The sequence below is a fragment of the Eulemur rufifrons genome, chromosome 7 (genome assembly GCF_041146395.1).
Source record: "Eulemur rufifrons isolate Redbay chromosome 7, OSU_ERuf_1, whole genome shotgun sequence".
Lineage (NCBI taxonomy): Eukaryota > Metazoa > Chordata > Mammalia > Primates > Lemuridae > Eulemur > Eulemur rufifrons.
Genome location: NC_090989.1, coordinates 12209954 through 12235006, shown reverse-complemented (window position 1 = coordinate 12235006; position 25053 = coordinate 12209954). Strand labels below are relative to the sequence as shown.

The 25053-nt window shown below is 45.7% G+C and overlaps 1 protein-coding gene and 1 pseudogene across 3 annotated transcripts in view; both read left to right on the top strand.

Annotated features, from left to right (window-relative positions):
• The window catches only part of EVA1C (eva-1 homolog C), an 82312-nt gene that overhangs the window by 4537 nt on the left and 52722 nt on the right, over positions 1 to 25053 (top strand). The gene's annotated exons all lie outside the window — the stretch shown is intronic.
• On the top strand, positions 2253 to 2992 carry LOC138386115 (small ribosomal subunit protein eS6-like; annotated as a pseudogene).

Here is a 25053-nt window from a genome sequence, read left to right as displayed (position 1 = left end):
CTGGGGGTGGGAACTCAGTCCTGGTGGATACAGTTGTCCATTTTTGGAGATGCTGAACCTTGCGATTCTGCCTTCAGATAAGCACTGGGTCTCAGCCTCGCGCCACAATAGAATCACTTGGGGGTGAGTAAAAACGTGTGGACGTTCAGGCTGCACCCCAGGACTTCCGATTTAATTGGCCCTGGGCGACCCAGACGCTGACTACTTTTTAAAGCTCCCCAGGTGATTCCAATGCGCAGCCCGAGTTGCCAACCACTGCTCTGGTGTTCAGAGGGGAGGGCGACCTCCTGCCCATGCGTCAGTTCATCCAGGGGCACAGAAGCGTGGCTGGGTGTCCCCCTCACCCACTACCCAGGGCTCATCACTAGGGAGACCAGGACTAGATTTTCCTAGCCTGTCACTACGTCCCAACACATACACACGCGCATGCACACACGCAAACACACACGTACACACGTACACATGCACACACTTCCCTCGGCATTGTATCATGCCTCAGTCACATCATCTTTTTATTCAGGAGTTATCTTCACTTTAAAAAAATTTTATGGAGTAAAGGCGAGCTTATAAGCAAAGAAAAACAAACCGAATGTCTGAGCTGAATGTTCATCTGCCACAGAAGAAGGGAGATGAAGAGCAAGCGTCTGAATCCGCTCGTCTGTTTCCATGGAAAGTCGCTGCATCTGAAAAATGTCCCGGCAGCTCTTTCTGCAGCAGAGGGGAGTCCCGGCTGGCAAGTGGTCCCGTTATTGATGGCTTTGGTCTCCCAGGTGCTTTATTGGAAAGGCAGCGTAGCAGCAGTTTCAGGGAAGGAACAGAAAGGAAGGAGTAAAAATTAATTGGGCTCAGTGTTGTCTGATTTCATCCTCATAGCAACCCTATGAGGTGAGGATTAGTCTCCTGTGCAGGCTCAGCCTCAGAGAGGGTAAATAACTTGCCCAAGACCACCCAGCTGTGGAGCAGGGGCAGAGGTGGAGCCAGGCTGGGGGACTCAGCCTGCGGGGTATTGAGTGGGGAGCAAGGAGTTCATGGAGTGACCACTGCTGTTTCAGGTGTCCTCGGAGTAGACTGACCTTTCCCACCCTTTCATCAGCATCTTCTCATCACAGTCATTCCAAAGTGGGTGCCCTCCAAAGTGATCCAGTGGGAGAAGAGAAAAATTTAGAGCTTCTGTTTGTCTATTTGCTTTTCCGTCTTAAAAAAAAAAGTTCAGTTTTGATTATAATTAACATATAAATTGACAGTGAACAGTATATCATTTATCAATTTTTGTTTTTTTTTTTAAGAGAGAGGGTCTCACTTTGTCACCCAGGCTGGAGTGTAGTGGTGTGATCATAGCTCACTGTAACCTCGAACTCGTGTAACCTCAAGTGATCCTCCTGCCTCAGCCTCCCAAAGTGCTAGAATTACAGGTCTGAGCCACCACACCTGGCCCAGAACAGTATATAATTTATAAATAAATGTACATCTTTTGGTGATGTGTTCTCAAAATGTTTTTGCTGATGGGGAGGTCACTGGCCTTCACAGCCATCCTGTCGGCTTAGTACTTTAAAAATTCTTAAAAAGGCACTGCTTTGAGGATGATGTACACTGAAAGACCAACTGCTTCCCTGCTACCCACCCCTGCCGCCTGCCTTGCCTACTCCTCTCCCCAAATCCATAACTGCTAGTAAGATTTAGAGGCAGGATTTGAACCCAGTACCTGTCTGGTTTCAAAAATCCATACTCTTTGCATTCAAGCTGAGCAGTGGACCAAGAAAGTAGGGGTGTGGGTGCTCTGAAGTTTTATTGTATTCTGTCACTATTTTAATGAGGCTGGTATGTTTGTATCTTTCTTTAAGGAAATAGCTTCTCATAATATTAATAACACAAATCCTAGCGTTACCATGATTTTAGCACTGGAAGGAGAATCTCAGATTGCAAGGATGGCTGACCAAGTGAGTTGGGTCTGGTCTGGTCTGAGTTTTCCCTTGCCCCTTAGGGGTACCTCATTCTGCCACGTTTTAGTTGTCCTCCGCATGTGCACAATCTCTAGTTAAAACTCTGCCCAGCAGAGGCAGTAACTTCTTTACTTAGTGTTCCTAAGCACGAGTAGGAGAAGTTGGTTAAGTTAAAAATTAGTTTATCAAGAACATAAAGCTCTCTGTGCCAGACACTATTCTAGGAACTTCCTGTTAACCTATTTAACCCTCACAATGGTAACTAAGAAGGAGATACTATTACAAAAATTTGAAGAGGAAGGTTTTCAGCTGCTTCAAGATGAAGCTGAATATCTCCTTCCCAGCCACTGGCTGCCAGAAACTCACTGAAGTGGATGGTGAACACAAACGTTGTCCATGCGAAGTGTATGGCCACAGAAGTTGCTTCGGACACTCTGGGTGAAGAACAGAAGGGTTGTGTGGTCCCGATCAGTGGTGGAACAACAAGCAAGGTTTCCCCATGCAGCAGGGTGTCTTGACCCATGGCCGTGTCCACCTGCTACTGAGCAAGGGGCATTCCTGTTATAGACTGAAGAGAACTAGAGAGCGAAAGCCCAAATCCGTTCAGAGTTGCATTGTGGGTGCCAGTCTGAGCATACTCAACTTGGTTACCATGAAAAAGGAGAGAAGGGTATTCCTGGACTGACCGACAGAAAAGTGCCTCGTTGCCTGGAGCCCAAAAGACCTAGCAGAATCTGCAAACTTTTTAATCTCTCTAAAGAAGATGTTTGCCAATATGTTGTGAGAAAGCCCTTAAACAAAGAAGGTGAGAAACCTAGGACCAAAGCACCCGCGATGCAGCATCTCGTTACTCCACGTGTGCTGCAACACAAATGCTGGCACCTTGCTCTGAAGAAACAGCGTGCTGAGAAAAATAAGGAAGAGGTTGCAGAATATACTAAACTTTCAGCTAAGAGAATGAAGGAGCCAAAGAAAAACACCAGGAACAGATTGCCAAGAGAGGTAGGCCGTCTTCTCTGAGAGCGTCTACTTCTGAGTGCAATCAAAAATAAGAGTTTTTGAGTAGCAAATAAATAAAATCCGACCCCTCCTCAAAAAAAGTTGAAGAAACTGAGGCAAAGAGAAGTTAACTTTGGGGGACTTGAATCCAGGCAGCTTTTCTAATACTAAGGCTAAAATTAAAAAAGTAAATAAATAAATTATAAGTAGTTTAAAACAATCTCACTTCTGTCTTTTTTTTTTTTTTTTATAAAGTCTCACTCTGTTGCCTGAGCTAAAGTGCAGTGGTGTTATCATAGCTCACAGCAACCTCAAACTCCTGGGCTCAAGCAATTCTCCTACCTCAGCCTCCCCACTAGCTAGGACTACAGGTACACACCACCACGCCTGGCTAATTTTTTTATTTTTTGTAGAGACAGGGTCTGGCTCTTGCTGAGGCTGGTCTGTCATATTTTTTTTTATCTTAACATATCAGAGCCAAATCTTTCCCAGAACTTACAGGTGTTGTCCATTCCATGTCCTGTCTAAAGATAGTACCATCCAATCCCTAAGAACTGAGTATAGACTTAGATCTATAATCTATTTCTGGGAATATGGTGAAACTGGTGTTCTGAAATTATTCCCCTGACAAAACACTTAGAAATGCTGAATAAAATATAATAGACAACCTTTAAGTGCGTAGGCAAATGATTAAATATAAGAACTATCTAGGGAACAAAGATGAAGAGAGAGCAGAGAACCAGAGAAGTTAGCTGGCACTGACCCTATGGCTACATGAGTCTGTTCTATGGTCTTGACAACCAGAATTTAACAGGTACACGTGGGCAGGAGATAAGGCATTAGACCAATGTAAAGTGGGGAGTTGGAATAAAGATCTCTGTATAAAGCCAGAATCTTGAAGGGCTAAACCTTCAGAAAAAGGTGGATGAAACAAATCAGCCTTCTTGCAAGGAAAGATGACAAGATAACTTGTCTCAGTCTGGGCTCAGGATTGGAGAAAAAAATAATTTCCCTTGAGAATGTGTAACCAGAGGCCTGCCTTTTTGAGAGTCTAGGTTTTGAATTCTTGTTACCTTTTACTGGGTAACTCAAGCTGAGAAACTAATAAAGTTGCCCCATGGTACCTGGCAAAAATAGATGCACAGATACTGCCTGCATGGAAACATTATCAACACAGGCCCCTCAGGATTCCTGTAGATGAAATTCTGCTGATTATAAACACACAGTCCAAAATTATATTATATGAGTAGTAGTCAGCAGCAACAATAGAGTTCTTAAGAAATAAAAGAGGGAATCTAAAACATAAAAAGAAATAAGAGAGGGAACATAAGGAACAAAAAGGCTATCAAGAAAGAGTATCCATATTTGTAAAAGAACCAAATAAATCTACTAACATGAAAAATATATTCATCAAAATTAAAAGCTTGATGGATAGGTTAAAGAGCAGATTAGACATAGCTGAAGAGAGAAACAGTGAGCTGGAAAATAAAGCTGGAGAAATTCTCCAGAATGAAGCAGAAGAGAACAAGACATGGAAAACGTGGAAGAAAATTTATAAGACCTGGAGGATGGAATGAAGACTGAACATACATCAGTCAGCATTCTAGAAAGAAAGGATAGGGGAAATGAGGAAAAGGTAACACTCGAACTAATAGTATCCTAAAATTAATTTTTAAGAATTGATGAAAGATGCAGATTCAAGCATCCCAAGGAAGATAAATAAAATAAATTTATACCTAGATGTATCATACTGAAACTATAAAATACTAAAGACAAAGTGACAGTCCTAAAAGTAGTCAGAGAGAAAAAAATATTATCTATAAAGTCTTTGCAACAACAACAGTGGGAGCCAGAAGATAGTAAAATAATATTTTCCAGATTCTGAGAAACAAACAACAAACAGACAAGCAAACAAACAAAAAACAACTGTCATCCCAGGACTATATACCCAACTAAACTATTTTCAAGCGTAAGTGTGAAATAAAGACAAATTTACCACTAATAAATCTTTACTGAAAGAACTACTAAAGGATGTACTTCATGAAGAAGGATACCGAGTCTAGAATAAATCATAGGATAGAAAGAAAAAAATTATGGGCAAAAGAGTGGTACAACTTGTAATACACTTTACCCACATGCCTTGCTCTGTCGTCCTACTTAGGGAGTGTCATCTCCTTGCATTGAGAGGGATGTTCTCTAAGATATTTTGCTCTTTTGGTGGTTAAAGTCATGTGATGCTTTCTGGACCCACTTGAGCTCTTACACTGACTTGTGACTTCTAACCTGAGATATTCAAGGCCCTCCTGAAGTAGGCCTCAGTTCTATGGTGATTACACACTGGTAGCAGTGGGGAAGAATGGAAAACATTCTTGATTCTAGGTACCAAATGCTATGCCAGGTATGGTATAGGGCTCTTCCAAAGAATCACTGTTGACCTGGGGAAGCTTGCTTCCTAGTGGGTTCACAGACACACAAATAACAAAGGAGTATGAGGAACAAATGATAGATTTGGCAGGTCACATTCTCCAAAACTAGTAACCAAACCACAGAGCCAGGAACTGAGGGTTTATTCATATGTCCACAGGCTTTCCTGACAACTCTCCCCATGTGTAGGTTTTACATTTCCACATGTGAATTTCTAACCCTTATGTTCTCTCTGCACAGGTTATGACACCTGTATCACTTGCTCACTCAAGCCCCTGAAATTGAATTTCTCCTGTGTTAACAAGTTAGAGAATGAAGCGATGCTTGGGGTTGGTTTCGACCTGTGAGGCAAATTTTCCACACACAGAAAACCGGGAACATTAAAATTCAAAACTCAGCCCACTGAGACTGAAACGTGTGTTTGCGAACAGTCTGATTTCATGTCTGCCTCAGATGTCCTGTGAATACAAATCGCCTCATTTGGGATTGGAGGAACAGGGAGGACGAAACCTAAGAATGATCTCCAAAGCAAATCTTTAATTCGGATGAGTATAATAGAGTGTAATCCCATTTCAAGTCTGTCAGCATTCCTTTGATGATTACAAATGAGTCCCTTTTCCCCAGCAACGTGGGGGAATAACTGGATAAAATAACCCTTTTTGTCTGCGAGGGCCCATGCGATGCATACTCGTGACAGCTTTCAGAGTCGTGTTTCAGTCTGAGAAGAGCACACTGTGCTACCAAGTCATCTCCTTTCTTTCTCTTGACTTGGAAGATTTTTCACTCTTTTCATGTTCCGTGGCTTCCCAAATTCTCAGGCTTAGAAATCATAAATCATCGTACTGTAACGAGGAACAAGAGAGACCCAGGTTGCCGGGTCCCTTTCCCTCGCTGCCTGTGTGACAGGAGACAGGTGGAAATGAGAATGTATGATCTTATCTTGAAGGCCAATTTGTACAGCTTTTGAGGGATATTGTTTAAGGAATGCATGCAATTTTATGGTCCTTTTTTTCATTAAAAAAAATGCACACTGAACCCAAGTTCAGGCTGACATGCTTCTTTTTGTCAAGTTGGTTGTAAAATTAAGGGACATCATTTTTAAATACCTCCCTCTATTCTCTGAGGCCTGAATGACTAAACACTCCTTCCAAAGCTAACAATGCGGAAGGCTGTGTGGCCAGGTCAGACTGTACACAAAGACTCAGCCCCGTCCACAGCCTCAGAATGCAAAGAGGCTTCAAAGACCTGGGAGCTGCATGTCCTGAGTGTGGAATTGTCACAGCAGGAGATCCACACTGAGCACATCTTGTGGTCTTGCCTGTTCTGCTTTTTTAAACCCTGAGGTTCAAGTGCAAAAGTCCCTATTATCTGATTTCCGTTTTGTTTTTTTTTTAATTAAGTACTCCAGGATTATTTTAAAATAGTGTGATGGCTTCTGAAAGCCATACATCAGCACTTTGAGGCAAAAGCGCTGTCTTGGACTTCTTTGTTTCTCTGTAGCTATTCAAGATAGGTTATTTGGTTATGTCAACATGGACCAAAAATGCCACATGGTCTTTACGGTTGCTGGGTATCTTTACCCAGCGAAAATTTAGCTTTTCCAAATGTTCAGTTGAAACCAGTTATTCTCGGTCCAGGGCAATCTTATCCCTCAGGAATATTTGCCAATGTCTGGGGGCCCTTTTAATTGTCACCACTGTGGGAGTGCTGCTGGCATCTGGTGGGTGGAAGCCCAGATGCTGCTAAACATCTTACAATGCACAGGACAGCCCTCCCGCCACACAGAACCTCCCATCCTCGTGCTAAGGTTCAGGAACCCTGGGCTAGACTTGTCCTTGTTTTATTTTTGGCACTTTTTGGAACCCGAAGAAAGTGAAAGCATTTTTTAAAACCCAGAGTTGAGTCTGGAGTCCCCGGACAGCTCTAAGGCCCTGGTCCTCAAGTCCGGCTTGCCCGCCACAGCCCACAAAGGAAACGAAAAGCCGCCCACTGCGCTGCTTCTCCACACTCTCTAGCTCGGTGGGCTTTTTTCCCTCCTCTTCCTTTTCTCTAAGGAACTTGCCTGTGACTTTGGCCCTTTTGCTCTTCTCATCTCAGGCTACACCATTTGCCATCGTTAATGTCAAACTGAAACATCACTCCGGAGAGGTGTTCAGACTTGAAGTCGCTTGCTCGCTGGTGGTGCAAGGATGCATTTGCAACACATCTCAATTATTTCGAAATCCCAATTAAACAATTGCCAATTGCTTGGGGGGTGGGTAATTGGATTTGAACTTTAAAAAGGGAGAGAGTGAAAGTCACGAAGACTGTGCAGGGATGTGCTTTCCCTTGGTGTCTCCCACGCCCTCTCCTCCCTCCTGTGACTCTGTCTACCGCCCGCTGGGCCCCACCTGCCTCCGTGCGCCCTCGCGCAGACGGCTGGAGCCTTGCGTGTGCAGCAGCGCGCCCAGCTCTCTGTGCTGTCATGCACACCCTGGGACACGAGTGGGCGTGCGGCTGAGCGCTGCTGTGGGGCCCACACTGAGCAGAGGGAGAACCGCATCAGTGGACTCCTCTGACATGGTGACTGCCACCCCTGCCCGGAGGCCACGAGGCCGCAGGAGGGTCCGCACTTTCAGAACTCGCCCTCCCCTCAGTCACCCCTCTTTCAGACAAGTCGCAACTCTACTTAAAATATTTCTCTCCTTCTGCCAAACAGAGAGAAAATGTAGTATTGTTTCCAGGAGAGCAAGCAGGGGCACCAGTGGGAATGGGTGTGCAGTATTTGTACAGTTTTGTGACTCAGTCCATCTGAATTTCCAAGCATTTTAAGAGCTTTGTCCAAAAAAAAAAAAGGTCTATTGTGTGGCTCTTGGCACTGAAGAAAATAGCAGGCCTGTCAGAACTCTGTTTCAGATTTAATTTTCAAGTGGGTGATGTAAGAATGCCGTCCAGCGGGAGGGTTCTGCTCGTTTTCTCCTTCCTGCTCACTTGGGTGCTGTAGGACTTCGGTTTTCAGGATCAGCTCGCGTTAAGAAACCGAAGCATCTTATTCCTGGATGCCCTTTTAGTTAAAAGGCATCGTGTTCTTAAGCCAAGATTAGTATGTCTTTTAAATGAATACGGCTTCCTGCAATACAAGTAAAAACATTTCTGACTATGTATGTGTTATATATATAATATAATGGAATACACTATATACTTATTTTTGCAGAGCATCTTCTTGCAAGACCTTACTACCCTTTTTTTCAATACAGTTTTGAAAATGCCTAAGAGACATCATTGATCTTCCCAAATGCCTCATACACTCAGTATTTGCTGCTGGGTACAGATGGTATAAAAAAATAAGCAGGAAAAACTTGTTTTTGAAGATGCTTTTGCCTAGTTGTTTTCTTTCCTGGACATTGAAACAGTGAACAGTGATTTTTCTCATCACATGTATATTTTATGTAGAGTACACATTTTGTCCTGTTTCTGCCATCTCTGGTTAATAGAGATTATGTACTATATTAAAAAAAAAAAAAAAAAAAGAACTGAAACATCATATTTAACCCCTGGATCCCTCTGAACCATGAATAGATGATAAGTTTCTAGGCTGGGAAGTTTTTCCACAGTGTGGCCAACTGTCAGTCTATGTTGTGGAGGTGACTTTCTACTCAAGCCACTCATTTGGGTCCTGTGGCCAGTGTCATCCATCCTCAGCAAAACAACCTCTGTTTTCTTCTTCCTGGTTTCCAGAAAGTTCCTCGAGAACCCTGGGGAGTCACTGAATGTAAGGAGCTTTTTTCATAACGGAAAACCTAACATGGAGACCCCATGCACACACCAGGCTGGGTCCAAGGTAAAACCAGACTGTGGACAACAGAACACACACAAAACCCCCCTGACTCTCCACTGCACCAGTCTGGTGCACTAAGGGAGATCTGACCACAAGGAATGTCTCAGGTCCTTGCTCCCGTGTGTGACACCAGCCAGGGGCCTTCATCTTCGCAAGGCCGTCAGATGGGGACTTGCAAACCAGCCCTAAACTACAGCCTTCTGTGGGACCTTCAGGAACCTTCTGGAATGCGACTCATTTCTGCCAAAGGGTCTTAGATGAAAGTCTACTCTGCCATTTATCTTCATTACCTACATATTCTCTTTCCGTGGGAAGGCAAATTATTAGGTAGAGTTTATGCAGTCTGATACACTAATTGAGAGCTTTAAAGAATGTCAAATGTTTGTGATTCGGTCTCACAGGCTGGATTAAAATTGCAGTGTTGAATGTTGTAAATTAGCGTAATTACCATTGTTATTATTGAAGCAAGCTGTGAGAAATGAACATTATCTGACAATATCTGCATTTCACTGTAGGGAACAGGGAATTTGCTGGAATTACAGAAGCCTGAGAACCAAAGAGGAATTCTCACTGCAGGGTATTTGGGGCCCAGAGTTGATTCCATTGCATACTAAATCCTTCCTCAATTTAATTTTAATAAAATCATTACCAGGGAAATAAGTCACAAAAGGACAATATGCAGGCTTTAGAACAGAGCTGTCCAATAAAAATATAATGTAATCCACATATGTAATATTAAACATTCAAGTAGCCACATTAGAAGAAGGAAAAGAAAGGTGAAACGAATTTTCATAGTCAATTTTATTTCACTCAGTATATCCAAAATATTATCATTTCAACATTAATCAATATTAAACAATGATTAATGAGATAGTTTACATTCTTTTTTGCTTATGGAGACTTGGAAGTCTAGTGTGTGTGTATTTTACATTTGCAGCACATCTCAGTTCAGACTGGCCACGTGTCCATTGCTCAGTAGCCACATGTGGCCTGTGGCCACCATTCTGGGCAGTGCAGCTTTGGGTGAGTCTAGGGCAGGGCAGAGGTTGGAGTCTGGGATCAGGGTGGAGCCTGAGCCTTGTTCAGCACTGCCGGGTGAGGGCACCGGGCTTCCCACGGAACGTGGGCCAAATGTGCCTCACGAAGGAGCCAGTGGTGGTGCCTCAGTTACTCTTGGGAGCTTGGCCTCCCTCTTGCTGGGAGAAGATTGGTGTCTTCCTGCCTCCTCCAGCGCCTTTTGCAAGAACCTACCCAGACTGCAGTCCTTGTGAAGGGACCAGGGGTGCAGGGAATCACCCCATGGGACCTGTCAGTAATAACAGAAATCGGTCGGCCCTGCTTGTCCAAATCCCTTTCTGCCACCGGACGTCACAGGATTTCAGGCAGTCATCCTGTGTAAACCCTGCATTGGGGTCCAGTTAGGAACTGTGTGTCCTCCTCCTAGAATGCTCTTTAGCCTCGGAGGCAGTTCTTGGTCAGCCTCATTCTACACCCAAGAAAACCCAGGCTTGGCACAGGCAAGGATTTGACCCAATGTCTCCCAGCATATCAATGGCAGGACCAAGACTGGACCCACAACTGTGCTGCTATTTCGAGTCACCAGGCTGCCCCCAGGATCAGGTCTCCAAACAAGCAGATGTGGGGTTGCTCAAAGAGTCCCAGCCTAGAACTGACCATACCAAGGGCTGAACTGCCTGTTCATTATTCTTCTGGGTTCACACTAGCACCACCTTGGGGTGTGTTTCACATACACTGACGTCTGGAGCTCCACCCCCAGCTAATTGAATCTGAATCTCTGGGTTGGGGCCTAGGCATGGATATTTTTTAAAAGCTCCCAAGGTGATTCTAATATACAGCCAAAGTTGAGATCTGCTAGAAAACATGGCATATTTTCCATCTATTTATTAAATACTAAATATTAATTATTATTTTCCCAGACACCAAAAAGTGACAAGAATAGTATAAAGATATCCTTTGTGATCTTTGCCCAGATTCCCCAATGTTGCCATTTTACCACATTTGCTCTATTCTTTTTGAAGTGGCAGATGAGATATCCTTTACTCCTAAATATTCCTGTGTGTTCCTTAAGAACAAGGACATTCTCCCACATGACCACGATGATGAACAAAATCAGGAAATTAACACTGCTACAACACTGTTTTCTAATCTATAGCCCTCAGTCAGGTTTTACTAGTTGTCCCCATAATTTACATTAGAGAAAAAGAAGATCCCAGCTAGGTGTGATGGTTCATGCCTGTAATCTCAGCACTTTAGGAGGCTGAGATGGGAGGATTGCTGGAAGCCAGGAGTTTGAGACCAGCCTGGACAGCACAGTGAGACCCCATCTATTAAAAAAAATTTTTTTTAATTAGTCATGGTGACTCACACCTGTAGTCCCAGCTACTCAGGAGGCTGAGGCAGGAGGATCGCATGCACCCAGGAGTTTGAGTCTGCAGTAAGCTATGATTTTGCCACTGCACTCCTGCTTGGGTGACAGAGCAAGACCTTGTCTCTAAAAAAGAAGAAGAAGAAAAAAGAAAATCCCAGATCATGCATTATTTTTCAGTTATCATGTCTTTTTAGGCTCATTTTAACTTGGAACGGTTCCTGAGTCTTTATCTTTCCTGTTATTTTCATTCTCGAAGAATGCAAGACAGTTATTTTAGAGAATGCCCCTTCGTTTGGGATTTGTCTGATGTTTCTTCATGGTCATGTTCTTATGCATTTGGGACAGGACTATCACAGCTGTGGTGTTGTGTTCTTGGTGCATCACATCAGGAGGAACCTGAGGTTGGTTCACTTCATTACAGTGAGGTGATCGTTGCTTGTTTGGCGAAGGTGGGCATGGCCCTCTTTTGCATAGCAGAAGCCATCATCAGCCATGCTTGCTCAGATTAAGTGATCACCTTGCTTAGTTATTTATCCCGCAAGGCTGTCAGGGTCTTGAACTCGGGATAAGCAAGTGTTAAAGCAGAAGAGGAGAAAGGAGGGAAGGTTCTGGAAGCTGGAGTTTTGGCAAGGGGGGCTGGTCCAGGGATAGCACCTCCAACATTGCTCCTGGTGTTAGGAGGAAGCAGCAGGAGAGTGCTCAGCCCGGAAAGGGCTTCCGCTTAGGAAGGGGGGCGTGGAAGAGTCAGACTTTGCTCACCTGTGGCTTTGTTGTGGGCCACACTGCTGCCAGTGGGTCTTTCATCGCTGCATTTTTTAAAAATTTCCTTTTCAGTCCTCCATCTGAAACAGAGCAAACTCCCGTTTTCTAAGCTTTGGCCCGCCTTGCAGCTCTAGCTGTCTGTTCGTCAGGGATTGACGTCTTCCAAGTTAGCCCCAGGAATAACTTCTGTTCAGGTGATGCCCAACCTGTAACTCCATTCGTTTATTGTCTGTTGCCATCTCCAGATCAGGGCCGGTGCTTGCCGTTTCAGAGAGCACCAGAACGTGTCGGCTTGAGCGCATCCCCTGTGCTGGTGCCAAAGACCTCTCTACGCCACAACTTAACCCTGTTATTTGTTGTCATAGATGGTCAATACTTGGTTTGCCTTCAGTATGTCTGTGTTGGCTGAGGCTGAGAAGAGCTGGTGTTTATTCTGTCCACCTGGGGCTCAGGCCTCTGGCCAGCCCCAAACAGAAGTGGGAGGACAGAGCCGGGAGCTGTTCTCCCTGTCTGCCTTGGCCAGTGTCTCTGCCTGTGGCTGTCTTTGGCTCCTTGTCAGTGTCATTCCCTTTTTTTTGTTCCCTCTCCTAACTTCATGTGTTTACCTTCACCTGGGCTGCTGGAGGAACATCACGTTGCTGTGGAGACTGTGGCCACAACAAATTAGGTTCCTCAAACTCAGGCTGTCCCTTGCTGGTCTCTTCCTCATACCTTTGAAGAAAACGACAGCTAACGCAGGTAACAATAACAAAGACGGACATTTGTACAGAGCTGACGCCGGGCAGAGCAGTTGATAGGGCTTATATGCGTCCCCCCCAAAAAAGGGTATGTTGGGGTCCCAACTCCAGTGCCTCAGAATGTGACCTCACTGGAACTAGGGTCTTCACAAAGGTAACCAAGTTAGAAAGAGGCCGTTAGAGTGGGCCTTACCCAGCATGACTAGTGTCCTCATCGAAAGGGGAACTTTGGACACAGACACACACAGGGAGAAGGTGCCATGAGGACTGGACTTAGCTTCCACGAGCCGAGGGACTATGAGAATCTGGGAGGGAGGCCTGGAAAAGATCCTTCCCTGGTGACTTCAGAGGGAGTGTGGCCCCCTGGATACTTTCCTCTCAGACTTCTGGCCTCCAGAAGTGAGAAACAATACATTTCTGTCGTTCTAAGCCACCCGGTTTGTGGCACCTTGTTACGGCACCCTAGGAAATGAATACAGCCGAGTTCTGAGCACCTGCCATGTAATTGCTCATTTAATCTTCCCCACAACCCCTGAGCTGGGCACTGTTGTTATTGTTTTCATTTTATAGGTGATCATAGGAAGGTTGAACAGTTTGCTCGAGGTCACCTGAGCTAAGAAAAGCCCACTCTAGGCAACCCCCTAACACCTGCCTCTGGCTGTTGCCTTAGTTCTCCTCTTGTCTCCTGTCCCCTTCCTCTCAGTCTCCTTTATGGGACCTTCTTTGTTGCCTCATCTCTCCAGTGTCTGCCTTCCCCAGCGTCTCCCCGGCCTCAGCTGGCGCCATGTGCTGATGACTTGCTGCTGTCCCTCCTCCCAGGCAGGGTGCTCCGCGGGCACCACAGGCTCAGCCCGTCCAGAACAGAGTCACAAACCCGGCTCCAAACCGCAGCCACCCCAAGTCCTCCCTCTCCCTACACCTCGTGTCCCCACCACCTACCCCTGCCGATTCCATGGCTAAATCGCTGTCTCTACAGTCAGGGCTGGCAGCATAGGGCCCAGTGGGACACGAAAATGTGAGCCCCTTGTTCAAAAAGCAGAAGAGAAGTGCTGTTAAAGATACTAACATATAAAGCACTTTCCTTTCTTCTGTGGTCTCTCTGTCTCTCAACTTGTCATGGTGTTTTTCATTTGCTATTTAATGTCCTTCTAAGTAAAGAAAAATTGACATTTTAAATTATTAGCATGGATTCTACTGTTCCTCTTTATATTGGGCAATGCCAGTTTTAAATGCAAATATAAGAACATTTAACTCGCACGTGGAATCACAGAAATGACATAATTTGTATTTTGCGTGTGTGTTTATTTTTCCTCATGAGAACAATGAGAACTCTGCAGGAAACTATTAATAATTCAACTGGTTTTTATTTCACTGTCTCATACCTGCACCTTCTACCACTGCTCTCTACCTTTGGCTGGCCGATGTGGAAAGAAGAACTGAAAGGAAACAGAACTATGCGTTCCCCTGTCTTTCCCTCTCCTGTGTCACCATGCCCAGTGGGAGTTGTTGGCTACTTACAGGGAAATCACACAAGAAAGAAAGGCAAGCATGGGGCTCCATGGTTATTCTTTTTTTCTTTCTTTTCTTTTTTTGTTGTCGTATTATTTTGGAGATAGGGTCTTGCTCTGTTGCCTGGGCTAGAGTTCAGTGGCGTCATCATAGCTCACTGCAGCCTCGAACTCCTGGGCTCAAGCCATCCTCCCAGCTCAGCCTCCTGAATAGCTGAGACTATAGGTGCACGAACCAACACACCTGGCTAATTTTTCTTTTTTTTGTAGAGACGGGGTCTCGCCCTTACTCAGACTGGTCTCGAACTCCAGGCCTCAAGTGATCCCCCCACCTCGGCCTCCCAGAGTGCTAGGGTTACAGGCATGAGCCACCATGCCTGGCCAGTTGTTCCTGTTTCTTTAGTGCCATTGCCTTTGCTTTGCATTTAAAGCAGATTCTGATTCTAACAGAAAGTGTGGCCTCTTGTGTGCCGTCAGCATCTCCTGTGTACTCAGTTGCAGACGTGGCATGCTCTCCTTCTGCTCACTTGGAGTCTTGCTGGGCTCCCATGCACCGTGGCCCTCCAAGGTTCTACGCTAAGGGCATCAAGAACACTCCATGGGAGTGCAGTGGCAAGGGATGGTGGGAACTCACATTGTGGGTGTCTTGTCTGCCAGCATGTTCTAATGCCCTGTTGGATTATAAAACATAGGTTCAAATAGAGAATGATGAAGACTTTTGAGAGACGGACAGTGGAACATTAAGCCAAGCTTGGGGCCCTTCTCAGTGTGGGGCACCATGGGACTGCGCAGGCTGCAAACTCATGGATTCGTCTGAATTTCCATCCCTCCAGCCCCTCCCACCCCATTCTCCACTGTCACTGTCTCAACTGGAGCCTTCCTCATTTCTCACCCCCTCCCCCTAGGACTGCATCTACCCTGATTTTTCCAAGGGTCTCCCCAGTCCATCCCACACAGGCCACCCCAGGACTTCTCTGCGTTGCCAGTCCGACCGGCGTCACAGCCCTGCACTAGCTCCCACCTGCCTTTAGGTTAAAATTTGGACTCCTTAGCAAGACACTGCTTATTTCTCCAGCCTCAGCGCCAAGCGCACACCCAAGCTCCTTTGAACCTTTGCACACCTGTCTTTGCTCTCTGAGGGTCATGTCCACCTGGTTACCTCTTGGTTTCACCTCCCAGCAGCACTTACCTCCTGAAGTTCAAGAAGCAATTGGCTGTCTTGTCCTCAAGGCCAGCTCCACACCTGGGTCTTCTTTGTGTTGAATGAGAGAACAGTGAGCACTTTAGCCCTCTAATGGCATTTGCGGATCACTAGTCGAGAGCCCTTAGGACTCCAACAGCCAGGCTATTCAAGGGCTAAAAATAACATCACATGCCCCCAGTCTGTCCTGTTTCCTCCTCACATCTATGGAGAAGGCGCGGCTGGTTTTTGAGCCCCTGCTCCTTTCCCACAGCCTTGCTCACCCCCACACTGCCTGGCCTCCAAACTCGGAGCCTTGACTTCCTGTAAATGCAGCTTCTCTTCAACGCAACTTTATTAATTCACGCAGAGTCCTGGGTCCTTATTTCTCTCCTTCTCTCTCTCTCTGTCTCTTTCTCCCTGTCTCTCCAATTCTTCTCTTTCTTTTACATTTACAATAACTCCGAGCACACTATTATAACAACCTGCATAGAGAGAGGTGGTAAACATTCCCTCCTTTATTTGGACATCCTGGACCCAGGGCTTAGAGAGGAGCCCTTAAACCTGGGAAGGGATTGGACCGGAAGTTGGGGTTCACTAGAACTTGTGCCTGAGCCAAGTGTCTCTAACACATCAGGTGTATCACTGTTTTCTTGTGCTTGGGAATTTCTGAGAGCACTTCAGCACTACGCACAGGGGCCATTTTAAACAGCGAAATTACCACCAAAACCCCCCACAAAATGTGGAAAAAATGGCAATAAATAGATCGTGAAAAGGGCACTTATGTTTGATGTGAGAGTTGAAACCGGAAGGCAGAGTGTCACCTTGTTGGATCTCATTTGGGACCATGAATATCAGGTGACTCAACTTCTTCCCCACTCTGCACATGTCCAGGAGACCCCCCAAGTATGGATTTTGGGGTTATAAATAAACGTTCGTGAGTAGGCGGATTTGCAAATACCGAATCGGCAAATAAGGAGGCCTGATCGTATATACACCAACTTAACCATTCCAAAGATGGCCGGGAACAGAGAACTAGAAAAAAATATTCTTGGATGATGGTGAATAAATTAGATGCCCTGGGAGCTCAGAGATGCGGGATGTCATCCCTCAGCTGTCCCCAGGCTGTGGTGTATGAAAGGAGGCAGCAGATTAAGAACAGTGAGCGTGAGGTGAGGGTGGTCGGAAGCAACAGCTGTCAGCAAGGGAAGGACGGGAAGAGTGAGCAAAGGGCCGACGGGAGGACTGAGGACGTGTGGGCCCCTGGGGCCAATCTGTGCAGCGGAGCCAGGTCACCCTGAGCGTGCCAGGGAACCAATTAAGGCTGAATATAGAGCCCGAGGCCAGGCCAGCCTAATTGCTGCAGGGGCGCCTGTATTCCTTTACGTTTGCTGACTATCAGTCCAGCCTCCCCTGTTTCTGTGAAATACAAGGGAAGAAATGCCGTGACTTCCCCTTATTCCGAGGCGAAACCAAAGAAGGGGAAGTTAAATGACCTGTCCAAAATGCTCCGCCAAGCCAATGAGGAGGCTGAAATGGATATAGCCAAGTCACCCAACCTGTTTTCTATGCCTAGCCTTTTGGATACGCTGTTTACATCTGTTTCGAGTTTTAGAAACTCCCAGGCTCTAGCTTTTTAACTGCTTAGGGAACAAAGCGTGTTGGGTCAGGAGTACAGCAAACCTGTCCTGCTCCTAAATCCAGTCCTTTTCACCTTCAAAATAGATTTTTGGGGTTTATAGTGCCACTCTCCAAACATTGTCATCCCTGAAGTGAGAAAAAAAAAGGTTTTATTATTTTGAGCAGTGAAATTACTATGTAATCTTCCAATTAACTGAATAAAGCATGAAATAAATGCCCTGCAGTCCTAATTTCTACCTTGAACGTATCATGTCTACCTTGATCGTCCTACACATCCTACAAGTGGGCAGAGTTGAAAGGCTGTCGGCAGCGGGTGGGTGGAGAGGCAGCGCCTTTCCGCCTCCGTGTCTGTGTGCCGGGCTCCGTGGGTCCTTCTGATTGGTCCGCGACCCTGAGTGTTTCTGAAAGCCTTTTGTTGTCCATGTGGAGAGCGCTACTAATTTGGCCAATTCCAAGCAGAAGAGATCAAGGATAGATTTCATATCTGAGTTTTAAGTGCTAGTAAAAAGTTGCATTAAGTTATCAAATGCACCATGTTCCCGGCTTCATGGCCAAGTGGCTCTGGAGTTTGGGCTTTACTCTGCATCCCAAAGAAAAGAAAAAGTGTTCCGTTTAGATGCTTGGGGTAAATGGGAATTGATCCAGTTACTTTTAAACTAATCTAATCCAGATGGTGTTCGATGCATAACTTTCTGGGGTTTGTCCCTGGTCGCTGAACAAGGTGTTCATTTTTATAGGACTTGAAACTTTTGGTTGAAAAGGCAGAAATGAACTCCTCCTAGACCTGTTCGAAATAAAATAGTAGCATAATCTAAAGATTGTAATTTAAGTCCAACACAGCACAGCACATTTAGAGTAACTTTTTAAATCGTTTGATATCCTCTTTCTCTATACACACGGACACACACACACACACACACACACAGCATATTATATAGAGAAATCTATAAGTCCTGGGTGATGTTGGTTGCTGATGAGTATTAATGAGAATCTACTAGTTGCTCATTCACCTTTGCTCTGGCTTTGCTGGTCTTCCTCACTCATTCATTCAAAAACTATTCGTTGCCCTATATGATGACATATTGTTAATACTATATGACAAACTCTAGGTGCCAGGGATATAGCAATAAATAAAAGTCCCTGTTCACATTCAAAAGGGAAGAAACAGGCAATATGTCTCTGGTAGGGCAGGAGGAGTGCTGTCTTACGGAGCCACCAGGAAAGGGGCAGAATAAAGGGAGGGAAGGAGGGAGCAGATATCCAGAGGACGAATGCTTCAGGCCAAGAGAACAGTCAAAGCAAAGGTCCTGAGGCCAGAGTAGACTTGGCATTTTTGAGAAACAAGAAGATCACTGTGGCTGGAGACAAGGGGGAGAATGGATGAATTAGAAGGACCCTAATGGCATAAGGACTTTGGATTTTTGTTTGAGTGAGCTGGGGTGGCCAAATAGTGGCTTGACGTGTGTGGACCAATGTCTAGGCAGGCACTGGGATCTGAAATCCATGCACGTAAATACACACGTGGCATCTACACAGCAAGATCCACTTAAAATATACATGAATATATAGGGGAAAGTGTGGTGCTTGATGAATCAGTCCATGTACAGAAAGGGAAAAGTAGAACATGCTGGGAGAAAAGGTAACATGATAATTGGTTAACTGACCATCAGATGCCAATGTTAAGTACAAGAATTGAAAGCCCAGGGGAAGTGGAAAACAGTCTCCTGTATGTGTGTAGGAAAAGGTAGCTGGGTGCCAGGTGGTACTCCCAAAAGATGTAAAAATGTTCATTTCTCAAGGTAGAAAAGCCGCAGAGCCAGGGGCTGTTGTCACTCTACTTGTCAAATGTTAGCAGCCAATTTCCAGGATTATTTTTCCATTATTGAGAAATTTGGGAGTATATTAATCACATACACTTTGGGATTGATTCCTTTACATGTTTTTGAAATGGCGTGTATAGAAGGCTTAGCAGTATTATTTTGTTTTATGTCTTTGGAAATGGTATTATTATTTGGCTTTAAGAAAACCAAGCTGTTTTATTCTCAAAGAGAATAGCTGAGTTTTTTGAGAAAGAGTGCTCAGAAACTGGATTTCAGGCATTTGTAGGCTCAAAAGCAAGAAGCCAGCAAACTTATCTAAATGCACAGTTAGCTGGATTTTTTCCATCAGCATTGTGCTCTTGTCTGTGAAACATGCCTCCATGACATCCTCAAACCTGGGGACAAATGATTAATGGTATAAGCCCCTGTGAAGATGAGCCCTGCTTTTGGGGAAGTTCTACAGACTGTGAAAGCAGACATCATCTACTCTTTTTCCAGATGTAAGGCCAAAACCAAGGCTGAGCTGGGAAGCAATGGATTTGGGGTGCCCCTGTCTTGGGCTCTCTTTTCTACAGAGACTGGATGTCCGATCTCTTTGCCTTCTAGTGCCCTCCTGGGCTCCCCAGGGAGTGAAATTGATGCACCTAGCCTCTGCTTAAGGTGCTGTGCTTATGCTGTTTGTTCCTTATCACCTACACGTTAACTCTGTAAGGTAGGCAGAAATCCACCACTTTATAGAGGAGGAAAGTGAGAGCTAAAGAGGTTACGTGGAGCATGTCCCAGTAAGCAGCCGACCTGAGGGATTCCAGAGCCCGAATTCCCTCTGGGGCCTCCACCTGCCTGCCCGGGGAACTTCTCCATCCCTTCTCCCACACGCGGTGATATCTCCAAACTTGCCTGTCCCTCCAGCCTCGGCTTTGCACTTTTGCTCGTGCAGTTTTTAACTGTGAAAAGTGATGACTGGTAGGCTAATGAATGAGGCCTCTGATCCCTTTTATCTCCTTAGTAATTTAACTCACTTTAATTGTAGCTTTTCAGTAGCAAAGAAATGATTAACTCAAAGTAATGATTCTCCCAGTGAGAGAGAATCACCACCATTGCAAACCTGTGAGATGTTTGGGATACTTTCCAAAGTCCTACCATCTTTCTATGTAACATTTAAGCACCAGTTGACAGAATGCTGGAGTATTAGTCACCATGGGCTTGCTGCTGAAACAAAAACTCCCAAATCTCCATGGTAGGTAGAACAGAATAAAGAATCATTTCTTGCTCATGCCAAAGTCCAATGCGATTGGACAAGGCGGGAGGCTGTACTCCATGCAGTCATTCAGGGACCCAGGTTCCTTCCATCGGGTTTCTCCGCCATCTTTTGGGGCCTCAGACTCTGTCCTTGTCCCTTCCATCATCCACATGTGACAGCAGGCAGGGGAGAGAGGGCGTGGAGGGTCACACAGGGTCCCAAGGGCCAGACCTACAGGAGACAAACATCACTTCTGTCCTTTCCATTGTCCAGAACTTCACTGGTCCACTATCCTGCAAGGTGGTACAAGGTGGGTGATGGGTGGGGAGGCTGGATAATATACCTGTCCCATGTGTTTGGGAAGACAATGTGTCATCTCTGCCCTGGACACTCAGTTCCCCTTCCTTCCTCGTCTAGTTTTTTCAGGACCAGGACCCGGGCTTATCACTTAAGAGCAGTCATGGCTACCCTTTGGCCATACCTGCATCTTGGGATTCCCCCTCAAATATCTAAGAAACAGGCTGACGGCTCTAGTTTTCTTTATAATTAGCCTCAGGTTCACCTTTCTGGTGCCACACCTGGGACCAGAGGAAGGACTCAACTCAGGCTTAAACTTACTTTGTGATCCCAACGTTCCTGGGTGTGTGGTGCCCAATCCTGGGCCCTTTATCTGTTGTGGGGCCTTTGCTGCCCCCTCAGGAACCCTGACTCATGGCTGCACCCCAACCCCACACTTTTTTTAGTTCTCTAAACACACTCACATACAAAAGAAAAGAACACCCTTTTCTGGAAGAGGACTTCAAACATGTAGAAACAACTTTGAGTATTTGTGAATAAAAGGGTGTGGTCTCTTATCTAAAGCATTAACCTTGTGGAAGGTGCCACTTGATTTAAAAAATGAGTGGAGGAGAGGCAAGGCCGTAACAATGGAATTCCATTCCCTTCCCAAAAGTAAGGTTGTGAAACTGGCCCCTGGTGATTAGGGGACTTTAGCACTCGGAAGTGTGGGGCCGATGACTGATGTTCTTATATCCTGTGCTCAGGGCAACTCAGGCCATGTCAGCCCTCAGGAAACCTGGACCCCGTGGGAGGGGCTCTGGCTTCAGAAAAGAAAGAGTGGACAAACTCATAGTCCCTTTGACCTCTTCTAAATATTAGTAACTTTTTAGACCTTAATTATTAGGAAGGAAAGAAGGGAGGGAGGGAGGAAGAGGGGGAGGAAAAATCATCTTTTCCTCCAAGCTCAGCAGGACATTCTGGTCTGTGTGCTTGTCTCTGGGTTGCCACCTTATACCAGGATGTTCAGAGCCGAGAGGCCGACTGGGAGTGTAATTGATTAGATGGGGTGTTCAGCGTTCCACCAATGGGAGCTCTGTGTTAATTAGTGTTCTTCAAGATTCACAGTACAGTAGGAATACCTTACGGTTGTGCAGGGGTTTATGGTAGACAAAAGATGCTTATGCCCATTGTATCATTTGATTCCCACAGCAAAACATGAGGACACCAATTCTGAGAGGTGATTGTCACAGTCACGCCCCTGATCCCAGGTTGAACCTTAGTCTTGGGACTTTTAATCTTCTGCTCCCCCGTCCTCCTCCCATTCCACCTCTGGCCTTCCCATGATGAGGAGCCATATGGGATCCTGAAATGCCGTCTAGAATCATCCAACCTAGATGTAGCTCTTGGCACTGACCCCATGTTTTATGAAGCTCAAGTGAATCTTCCCTTGAGAGTGATTGTGCTTAGCACCAACCCTCAGAGGCCCCATGCAAAAAAAGGGGGAGCTGGTCAAATGTGTGGGGGAGACTCTGCCTGTTCCATCCACTGCTGGAGAGTCCCAGTGCACCTTGTTGTGGCTGTGGCTCTGAGGAGTCTGCGGGGAAGAACTGTGTTGATCTTGGTTAACTGATGACGTCCCAAGCTCATTTTGTCATTGAACTTCTTTTTGCCCTGTCCCCTGCATAACACCTGTTACTGCTGCCCCTGTCTTCACACCTGGATTCCTTCCTTCAAAAGGATGTACAACTGAAAAGATACTGTCATGTTACTAGAATCCCATCCAATCATTAATAATTAGTCCAGTCCTTCATCATATTGTATACATGTCTCCCAGGGTGAGGCCGTTCAGGTTTGTGGGCTTCCATCTTGTCAGGCTCCAAAAGCAGAAGTGGTTTCTATAGCTTCACCCTGTCAGGCATCTGGGATAATTGAGCTAAGAGACAATGTCTCTGTCTCTTTTGCTGACAGACATCTCTTGCTCTGAACCTCTTTCAAGGTGTGCTTATAATATTGGATTTCCCATTTATGTATTCCTTTACCCTACTACCCTACTATTCTTCCTTCTCTTTAATTAACAACCTCTGGAAAGGGGGCATTAGAATTGCCACTGTGCTGGTCCAAATGGTCAGCAGCAATACTAGTCTAGCAAGTACCGCCTCCTCAGTCCTCTCCTATTCAGATAGGGGAAGGTTGCGTAGGTGCCAGATTAGTGGGCCATTTTTGCCATCAGGATATAGAACTGTTTTCACTGTTAACCCCAGTTTTGCACAAACCACCTCCATCAGGCCCTTAGAAATTTCAGCATAAGGCTTAAACACACAATTACAGTTTCTTGCATAGGAATCATCCCTGTTTCCAGTGCTTGTAGTTGCAGCCCTGGTCCTGGAACCACTGCATCAGGTAGGGGAGAGGAAAAAAAAAGTTGAGGTGATGTGGGAAAAGAAGAAAGAAAAAAGTACAATCATTGTACCAGTGTACTCCTCCCTTGGCAAGATTTACCTAGTCATATCAGCATCTTCCCCCAGCCCCTCTTCCCCACGTCAACCAGAAAAACGGAGAAAAATCTAGTGGGATGCTCCTTTAGTCCAACTCATGCCGAGTGTGAGCACACACTCGTGAAGGTGTGTGAGTACCCTTCATGCTTTTCCCTCCCCCTGTCTTAGACAACCAATGTTGTAATAGTATCAAACTATTGCTCTAAGGAGGGTATCTCTCTTCCCATTGGTGGACATTGTGGGCTATACAATGTGTTGCTTGTTCTGAAGAAGTGACAGTTGGCCGTCCAAATCTGTGCAATAGCTTCTGTCCTGTTTTTTTTTTTTTTGTTTGTTTGTTTTTATGGCACTCTGAGCATTTGCATCTTCCACATGGCAAGCAAAGCCCAGTCCACAATTGGTGTCTATTCCTGTGAAGACCCCTCTATCAGCCCCCAGGACTACCAGCATCAGCCTCACTGGCCAGCTACATCCAGGGCAGTCTCTGTCTCTTTTGCAGGCACATAGAGCAGTTCTTACTGGCATTTTGTGCCTGAGAGGATGCAAGGGGAACACGTCTAGATTCAGCCATCTCTGCACTGCAGCAGTTCCAATGTCCACTCATTTCATGGACCAGGTGGCCACCCCAAAGGAGTGCACCAAAGTTCCACTTGCTGGTCCCAATCACCCTCCTAGCCTGGAAGGGAGGTCTAATGGGGGTGGACATGTCCTACTTCAAGCCACCCTTCAAATTTCCATAGGGCTGTGTCCCACGTGGGCGTCCCTTTAATAAGCCAAGTTTCCACTGCCCTCGTGCCTGAGTGTATGGCCAGGCCACTGGTCACTGCCCGCAAGTCAGTAAAATCCCAAACACAGGGGCTTTTACCACTGTTCAATTCTTCCATCACTGTTAGCAAAATAGCATGCAAATCAACCCATGGAGCTGATTTATTTTTACCTTCCTCAGTAAGAGTAGCAGCCTTCCAGAACGGGATGTTTTCCATTGCCCTTGGAACTGCCATCCACAAACCCAACAGCTCTTTGTTGCCTAGCTGAGAGCTATTTCTAAGGCACTGTCCGAGTATTGATAGGATCCAGCAGCATCTCACTCAGTTCCAGAGTCAGTCCTAGGGGAGGAGAGGCTCCCTGCTTGAGAGTATCTCCTCCTTGCACTCCCCAGGTAACGTGATCCTGTATAAACCATTTCCATTTTATTGTGAAACTCTTCTGGGCACTGCCATCCCCATTAGTGTGTTTCTCTGACATCACCTGAGACACTATGGCCATTACGGGTGTCAAGATCATACTATGTCCTTCAGTCATAGGGGTATCTTCAGTTAATGCCCATAACAAGGCAGTAAATGCCCCTCGAGTGGAAATTCTCATCTAAGTCCCATAGTCATCGCTGGGGGCCACTTCTAGGCCTTTGCCATAAACACTCCACAGAGAGCTATCAGGTGGACAGCCCGTCCCCACCCGCACTCCAGCTTCTACTCTGCACTCTGTGGGCTCCAGCAATGTACCCGTTCCCACATGGCATGTCCAGTTAATATTGCTCAAGGAGCAGATTTACACGCCTTCTGTTTTACAATACTAGGTCGGGGGCATGTCTCCCAGTCAGATACAATGTCCCTTCCTATGACATAGTCAGGAAAAAGAGACACAACCACTTCACATGAAGCATGTTCAAAGGCACCAACTTTCATAATCCCACCAACCCTCACATTTTTATGTTCTAGTCCCAGGAACTTCTCCTCTCCACCCCCAGACCATTTAACCATCTCTTTGGGACCCCAGCAGGGAGTTGAGCCAGGGGACCCTGACCCTTTTGTCAGTCTTTATT